The sequence below is a fragment of the Nicotiana tabacum genome, chromosome 17 (assembly GCF_000715075.1).
Source record: "Nicotiana tabacum cultivar K326 chromosome 17, ASM71507v2, whole genome shotgun sequence".
NCBI lineage: Eukaryota > Viridiplantae > Streptophyta > Magnoliopsida > Solanales > Solanaceae > Nicotiana > Nicotiana tabacum.
Window position 1 is genome coordinate 47675435 of NC_134096.1, and position 9110 is coordinate 47684544.

Below are 9110 nucleotides of genomic sequence, written 5' to 3' on the forward strand. Positions count from 1 at the left end.
GTCCTTCGGGTTGACGAATGCACCCGCTGTATTTATGGACTTGATGAATAGCCTATTCCGGCCATTTTTAGATCTGTTCATGATAGTATTTATTGATGATATTCTGGTCTATTCAAATTTAGAGGATGAGCATGTGGACCACTTGCGAGCGGTACTCCAAACCCTCTGTGATCGTAAGTTGTATGCTAAGTTTTCTAAATGTGAGTTCTGGTTGAATTCTGTAGCATTCTTGGGGCATATTGTATCCGATGAAGGTATAAAGGTAGACACTCAGAAGATTGAGGCCGTGAAATCTTGGCCTAGACCTACCACTCTGATAGAGGTTCGTAGCTTTCTAGGCTTAGCAAGATACTACCGGAGGTTCGTAGAGGGGTTTTCTTCCCTTTCGGCACCATTGATGAAATTGACATAGAAATCAACTAAGTTTCAGTGGACGGAGGCTTGCGAGCGGAGTTTCCAAGAGCTTAAGAACACGTTGACCTCAGTGCCAGTTCTAACACTTCCAGAGGGTCCAGAGGGTTATGCCGTGTATTGTGATGCCTCAGGTGTCGGGTTAGGGGTGTGTCCTGATGCAACATGGGAAGGTAATTGCTTATGATTCAAGGCAGTTAAGGAAGCACGAGAAGAATTATCCAACCCACGACCTCGAGTTAGCTGCGGTTGTCCATGCACTTAAGATATGGCGGCATTATTTATATGGTGTTCATGTTGATGTATTTACAAATCATAAAAGTATGTAATATATATTGAAGCAAAAAGAGTTGTAGCAGACGCCTTAAGTCGTCGATCTATGGGTAGCTTAGCACATGTAAAGGCTGAGAAAAGACAATTAACTAGAGAGATTCATCAATTGGCTTGTTTGGGGGTTCGGTTAGTAGATTCCGATGATGGTGGAGTTGTACTCCAAAACAGTGCAAAATCATATCTCATAGCTGAAGTCAAGGAAAGGCAGTACGAGGACCCAGAGTTGGTCGAGTTGAGAGAGCGAGTTCCGCAACAGAAGAATCCATTGTTAGAGCTCAAGGGAGATGGGGTTCTCAGATACAGGGGTCGTCTGTATGTTCCAGATGTATCAGGGCTACGAGATAGGATTATGTCAGAGGCACATTATTTGTGGTACTCCATTCATCCTGGGTCGACGAAGATGTATCATGACATTAAGGATGTATACTGGTGGAACAAAATGAAGAATAACATTGCTGAGTTTGTCGCCCAGTATCCTAGTTGCCAGTAGGTGAAGGCAGAGCATCAGAAGCCCGAAGGGCTAATGCAGACTATAGAGATCCCGACATGGAAATGGGAGGCGATAAACATGGACTTTGTCATGGGTTTACCTCGTTCTCATCGTAAGTTCGATTTTATATGGGTGATAGTCAATAGGCTCACAAAATTAGCTCATTTCTTAAAGGTGAGATATACATATACAACAGAAGATTATGCAAAGTTATATATTAAGGAGATGGTGCGGCTACATGGAGTACCAATATCTATTATATCTGACCGTGGGGCCCAGTTTACAGCACATTTTTGGAGGTCATTTCAGAGAGGTCTAGGGACTCAGGTGAATCTCAACACAACTTTTCATCCATAGACTGATGGACAAGCCGAGCGCACAATTCAAACGCTCGAGGATATGTTACGAGCATGTGTGTTGGATTTTAAAAGAAGTTGGGATAAACATCTACCTCTTATCGCGTTTGCATATAATAACCGTTACCACTCCAGTATCCAGATGGATCCTTATAAGGCTTTGTGTGGGCGTAAGTGCAGATCTCCTATAGGGTGATTTGATGTTGGAGAATCTGGGTTACATGGGCCAGACCTGGTTCAACAGGCCATAGAGAAAGTAAAGCTTATCCTGGAGCGACTGTTGACAGTTCAGAGTCGTCAGAAGTCATATTCTGACGTGCGGCAGTGAGACTTAGAGTTCAGGGTTAATGACTGGGTATTCTTAAAGGTATCACCTATGAAGGGCATGATGAGGTTTGGCAAGAAAGGAAAGCTTAGCCCACGCTATATTGGGCCTTATAGGATCATTCGGAGAGTGGGCCAAGTAGCTTATGAGTTAGAGTTGCCCTCAGAATTAGAGTCTGTCCATCCGGTTTTTCACGTATCTATGCTACAGAAGTGCATTGGCGATCCTACCAGAGTGGTTTCCACAGATGATGTACAGATTACGGAGGACTTGTTAGACAAGGAAATTCCAGTTGCCATCTTAGACCGACAAATTCGTAAGCTACGAAATAAGGAGGTAGCCTCCGTGAAGGTTTTATGGAGAAGCAATAATGTGGAAGAGATGACATGGGAAGCGGAGGAAAAAATGAAGTATAAATACCCCCACCTATTTCAAACTAAAGATATGGCTTGAGATGGGATGCTACAACACAACTCTATTCAGGCTAATAGGTTATCAGGTAAGGTATTATTTTCTGACTTTCAGTATTTATGATTTACGACTCTTTGAGGCAAAGTGTTGTTATTTATAGACATTGGCCATGTGTGGCATGCATAGTATGTTTTCTGGCTGCATGCAAGTTAGTTATAGTCTAATGTACGGAGAAAACTCTGGATTTTATTTTTCAAAGTCTCTAAAAGTAAACATTCGAGGACGAATGTTCCCAAGGGAGGAATGATGTTACACTCTATATTTTTGTACGTAAAACTACGTCGTGAGGAAAATAATGTAGGACCAAAAAATGAGATCATCTTTGAAAATATATAAAGCAAGTTAATCATATTACCTCGGAAGTTACAAATATTTAATATCATGAACAACAAGTACAAAGAGGGTTGGAAGGTTTAGAAGCTAAAGGAATTGAAGAAAATAATGTTTCATCGAAAGCCGACAAATTGGGAATGTTATAGCATGTACTTTTGGGATGAGATCAGGGTGTTTTACATGATAAAGAGGTTATGTTACAAGTTATGTTGTTCGTATGATAGTCGTGTATTATGTTTTGAAGTCAAGCGAGTGGTGGAACAAAAGTCGATGAAAGTCATCACAAGTTACGTTCATAAGTTTTACTGAAATTTTGGGTCAAATGTAACTGCGATTTTCTCCCAATATACTCAGAGTTATGGGGTGTTCCACCCATAAAATTAAATATCTATGAGTATAATTTCCAATACATTAAACCTTTTGTCAATACTATATAGGAGTAGAGAGATATGGGCATTTTTACGAGACTGCGCAGACTGTCACCTACTTGCTTAAACGAGAATTCAAAACTGGGCCAGTTCGGGTCGTCCAAATATGGGCCAGTTCGGGTCGTTAAAAGATAAATTTTTAAAGGCCTATCCCCTTCATATATTAGGATGATAATAGGGCAAAATAACCAGACTTAATCTCTACAAAAATCCTCCCAAACATTTCCCACAAACCCCAATTGATTTTCTCTCCCTTTCAAGTTCTAATTGGAGGTAAAGCCTAGAGTTTGAAGAACCAATATAGGAGCTGAATTAACCCACAAATAAGGTAAGTTTACTGCTCTATTTCATCCATTCTTTATAGTTGTAGATGCATGGTAAGTTGTTCTATATTTGTAAGAACTCACGGGACGGTGATCGTAAGCCGTGAGTTCTAGTTATTCACTTGTAGCGAACTGTTTTATGGATTGTTTTGTGGACTGTTTGGTGTTGCTGTTGGGCTGCGTGATTTACTACTATTTTGTGGAGTTTTGGAGGAGGAAGGGTGTGGAGAAACACCACATAAATGCAGGATATTGGGCTGGTCGTTCGTCGTAACATTTTCGGGAGTTGTTGACACTACTACGGTGGTCGTTTTGTGTATGAAGAGATTGGGGTGTGTTGGGCTGTTTTGTAGTATTGTGTGGTGTACATAAGATTGGAAAATAATGTATATATGTTGTTATTGTTGTTTTTGGTGTTGTTGGTATTATCTTGAATTTGGAGGAAGTAAGGATTATAGGGGAGATGTTGTCCGTTTTAATACAAAATAAGCATGTCGTTCGTTGTGCGATAGTTGTACTTTTCGTAACTTAATGATAGTATTATTATCGTTGTTGTAGATTAAGGTGAGAAAATGCGAGTTCAACTTGGTGATTGTAAAGATTGTGATAAGGTATATTAAGGCTAAGCCCTTCCTTCATTTTGGCATGATCCCGTAACTACATATATTTGATAACGAGACCTAAAGAGAAGTTCGTATTCATGAATTTATTAACATTATCCTAGTCTCAAAAGTTATAGTATTCTCCCTTATCAGGACTTTATATTCAATTAAGTATTATTTTCTTCCAGGCAAGTGAGCAGAGGGTCTATATATCTATATAGTATTACAGTATTTTCACCACCATCGAGCTATAATCGATGGGCATGCCCCTATTGGGAAACCTCTGATCATATGGTAAGTTATATATACTAAGCCTATTGTGGACGAGCGCCTATAAGCGAGCCCAGGATGGCCGAGATACAGAGCCTAGTATTGCCGAGCGCCTATGAGCGAGCCTACTACGGCCGAGCAGTTACACGTATCGAGCCTTATAGGGCCGGACATTTATTTTACTTACTATATTGAAGGAGTTGAGTCATTATCACTAGGTAAGTATATCTCCAGATCATCTTTGACTCCCAGTTACTTCCAGTTATTATATTATCAGTTTAGTTTCAGTTTTTAGTTATGTTATTGCCTTACATACTCGGTATATTATTTCGTACTGATGTCCCTTTTCCGGGGACTCTGCATTTCATGCATGCAGGTTCAGATAGGCAAACGGGTAGACCTCCTCAGTAGGTATTTCCGGAGTTCAGCCTGATCGGTAAGCTCCACGTCCTTCGAAGTTATCGGGTCTAGGTTTTCGTGTTCATCTTCTGTATATCTGTATATATGTTATGGGTAGGTCGGGGCCGTGTTCCGATCACAGTACATCTATCAGTAGTGGCTTGTAGACATATCCTGTTGGTTAGTGCAGTATGTTGGGTTTGTAGGCCTGGTATGTATAATTTGGTGGTTTGTCAGTTGTAGTAGTTATGACGGCCTTGTCGGCACAACTTTATATTGATGTTTAGTCAGCATTAGTTTTCATTCAGTTTTATATTCTGCTTCATAAATTGTCTTGCAAGGTGGCTGCATGGCCAAATTATGACATTATATGTTCAGAGTCCCTTAGTCGCAATTTGGTACGCTAGGTTAGGTGAGGCACCGAGTGCCGGTCTCGCTCCCAGGTTCGGGGCGTGACACCATTGTATTTAGGAATTTCTAGCATTCGAATTTCTTCGGAATAGGTTTCGAAGCCGCACTTGGGGGGGAAGGCTTCTGTACAAATTTCTTTGAATCCATACCCTTTAGAATCAGCGATGCCCCCGGTATTTGGTCAACCCGGGAGTTGTATGTTTCCATTTTCTTGTCATTCAGCTCGATTTTCTTTTCTCCCGATTCAATCCGTTTAGTGAGCTCCTCGAGCATTTTCATGATGGTGGGGTTAGTCCCCGATTCGTTAACGTCCGACCTTTCTGGCACAGGATTCGGTGTTGATTTTGTAGTTGCGCTATAACGGCTTATTGAGCCTATAACATTTCGAATATTAATTGGAGGCTAACTCCACCATCTTCTCCACCCTGAGTACCTCGACCACCTGATCGAACTTCTCTGCGTATGCTACCTTCGGGATCAACGCCCAAATTTGTGTTTAGGGCAACATGTGAACGGACATCGATGTGATTTGCAATTGGTGCTTCCTCGAGGTTAACCTGAGGCAACTCGATCCCTATGGCAGCTACATTATCATTTTTCCCCGTGAAATCCGAGGTCGTTGTCACCATGTGTAGGCGTTGCTTGTGAATTTGACATGTTTATCCTGAAAATAAAGATTCTTACGAGAACAAGTGTAAAGCAATGTGTGTTATTGGAATTAGTATTAAGCAATCACTATTATCCTTAGCCCCATGGTGGGCGCCAAACTGTTTACCCTTAAAATTGGATAACAATTAAACTTATAATGTGATTTTAAGGACACGTGATTTCACCTAATACCAATTGATAAAAGTGAGGATGGGTAATAGAAATTAACAATAAAGTAAAGCAAATCAGTATTAGAATGAAACTCAGCCCTCGAGTTTGGACACCCTCGAACTGGTTGATACAAGAACAATCAAAGTGTAACAAACTAATGAACAATAGTTTAAACGAGAAAAAGAATTATATTGCCTTTTTGCCTGTCAAAAAACGTGTCTTACAAATGATTAGAACCCCTATTTATATAGTAGAAGAATTCCACTTATGGTATAATTCTAATTACAGAAGAAAATTTCATGATTGGATAATTAATCGTTTCTGATTCGATCCGTTCCGAGATTTACGCCATGATCCTTGACCAATCACAGATATCTCGTCTTTCTGTTATTATGTTATCTTCGATCTTTACTCGATGTCTGTCTCATTTGGTTTCGATCGCTACTAGCCTCGATCTCGACAGGTACCTCGATTCTGAATTCTGTACCTTTTCCTCATGATTTAGTTTGTTCCGTTACGAGGCCGTCCTTTGATGCAACCTCCTGGTCTCGGTCAAATAATAAAACCGGGTGAGCCCGAATTTAACCGTATACATATACCAAGTCTCGGATCTAAGATTTTCATTCATGGTATTTACGATTTTGTTGTATAAATTTTACTGATTTTGATATTTTTGTGTTGACTTAATTTTATAGGCTTGGTTTGAAGAAGCTTGCGCAGACTAAGAAAGAAAAGAAGGCTGCAAAAGATCCTAAGAAATTTCCAAGTGCCTTCTATGGAGGAGTTCAGGAAGCAGTACAAAGAGAAGCATCCTAACAACAAATCTGTTCCCGCTGTGTAAGTTTTTTTCCCTATAACTAGATCCAAATAAATATCATTTCTGATATTTTTCAGTGATTTTTGAATTGTATATTTTCGCATTTTAATTTTTAGGTTGGTAAAGCTGCCGTAAGTAATCAATTTTTATTTTGATTTATTAGTAGCACAAAAAAGAGAATTATATTGGCTAAAATTTTTATGTGATTTTGCGATTCAGAGTTGCTAATTTTTGTAATAATCTTAAATAGGAGAAAGCTCCTTATCAAGCAAAAGCAGAGAAAAGGAAGGTTGAGTACTAAAAGAGCATGAGGCTTATAACAACAAACAAGTAAAATTTATGCTCTCTGCTGCATTGTTTATACTGTTATTTTGATCTAATTTTAAAATTTGGTAATTTTATAGGCTGGTGTTTCAAATGAAGAGGAGGAATCTAACAGGTCAAGGTCTGAGGTTAACGATGAGGACGATGACGAAGAGGTATGTGTTAATATTTTGCTATATTGTCGATAGAAATTTTTATTTTGACAGATACACGTTAAATACTCTTACTATAATAATTATTTTAATCCAGTGCTTGCTTGTTTATTTGACAGGAGGAAGATGATGATTAGACATATATTGGCAGATGATATGAAGAAAAAGGCACCAGAATTTAGTGTCGGAAGAAATAGCATATGACATCTATTAGCCTATCCCTTAATAAATAGTAGTTGCCTTTTTTGTTTTTAATGGGCTTAGTTGGGAAAGACCAAAAGAAATTAGATGAGCTCAAGTTGTTCATGTACTCTATTTTCTTGGTGCTTAATGATAATGATAATTCAACTAGGACAAGCACTCATTTCTGGGACCAGATCTGATACTTGGTACTTTCGTGACAATTGTGCAAAAATATCTTTTTTTTGGTCAAGTGAAGAAAATTTCTAACTGGGAGTTGCTTTTAATTTGGTCGCAGCTAATATATCTGTCTTTTTTTGCTAGTGGTCTTTTGACTTTTGGGGATTTGTTATGTATCTTATTTAAAGCTCGATGGTATTCACGCCTAATTCTTTGGTTGTGGTTTAGGTTCCCTTCGTTTGCACTTTTTCTCCATGCTCTTGGTTTTATCTGAAGTTGGAAAATTGAACGATTGATTTTGTGCAGTTGTTTTTGTTTACTTTTAAAATCGGATAATAATTGAATTTGTAAGTAATTTTAAAGATATGTGAATTAACTTGACACAAAATGATAAATTAGAGTGTAATTAAAATAAATAATGATAAAGTAAATACAAACAACGCGAATTAGACAATTTCAACCTTGGAAGGTTAGCCACCCTCGAGCCGAATGCACTTCTATCGGTATTAAGACTCAGAAGTATAAGAGCTTAAAGAGAACAATAATAATGTATTGCTTTGGAATACGTGTTACAATAGGTTAAATGAATTATCAGATCCATTTATATAGTAGAGGAGTCATACTTTAGGTATAATTTTATAAAAGGTAAAAAATATCTTGATTTGTCGATTGCCAGTTCCTCATTGATACGTGCCAAGATTACCGCCGTAATATCCGACCAGTCACGGATATTTCGGTCTTTTGTTATGCTAACAATGTTTCTTCGAACTCGTTTGGAGTTGGGATCGATTTCGGGATCACGGCCCCGATACTCTCGAAGGGAGGCGCTCCAACCTCGTGTTCTAGTCTGATGGGACTTGGGGTCGATATTCAGTCATTTATTGCCATATTCCGAACTTGACCTACTATGTCGTACGCGAGCTCGATTTCAACCTTATAAAGTTTTTATGAATATTAGTTGATGCTGAACGTAATAGGGGATGCTAGTTTAGATTATGTTATATTTCACGATCCAATTTTTGTTGCGTGGCATTGAAGACTTGCATGTGATCTGTCTTTACGATATAATATTCCCTGGCTGAGTTGTTCAATTGTGAATTGATGGTTATATTTCGCCCATTTATCATATTGAAATATCAAAACAGTAAAGACTTGTACCAAATGATAAGAATAACAAATTTGGTGATTACTTTATGAAGGACCAACATGGTCTTTACTCTTCAATGAATACCCAACTAGATTATTTTATGGCTTTTGATTAAGGAGTCTCAAAATGGTGTCACCGTCACCTTATCTCAGTTTTCTGCTATTCTCAGTCAGAATAGATTGAAGTATTTCTTTTGAACTTAGTACAAATATTTTTAATTTACAACTTATTTTGTGTTGTATCTATTCACATCATGTTAAATATATGTGAATTGAGGATAATTAGAACTTATATGCTTCTTTTTGTTTTCGAAAATCCAAAATCCGTAACAAAAAAAGA

At 38.4% G+C, this 9110-nt stretch overlaps 1 long non-coding RNA gene across 1 annotated transcript; it reads left to right on the top strand.

The window, feature by feature from the left end:
• Nucleotides 1-6587: 6587 nt before the first annotated feature.
• On the top strand, nt 6588-7615 carry LOC107794103 (uncharacterized). The gene is made up of 4 exons (XR_012700962.1): nt 6588-6808; nt 7039-7118; nt 7193-7267; nt 7384-7615. It is a non-coding gene; the product is annotated as an uncharacterized LOC107794103 (long non-coding RNA).
• The last annotated feature ends 1495 nt before the right edge of the window (nt 7616-9110 follow it).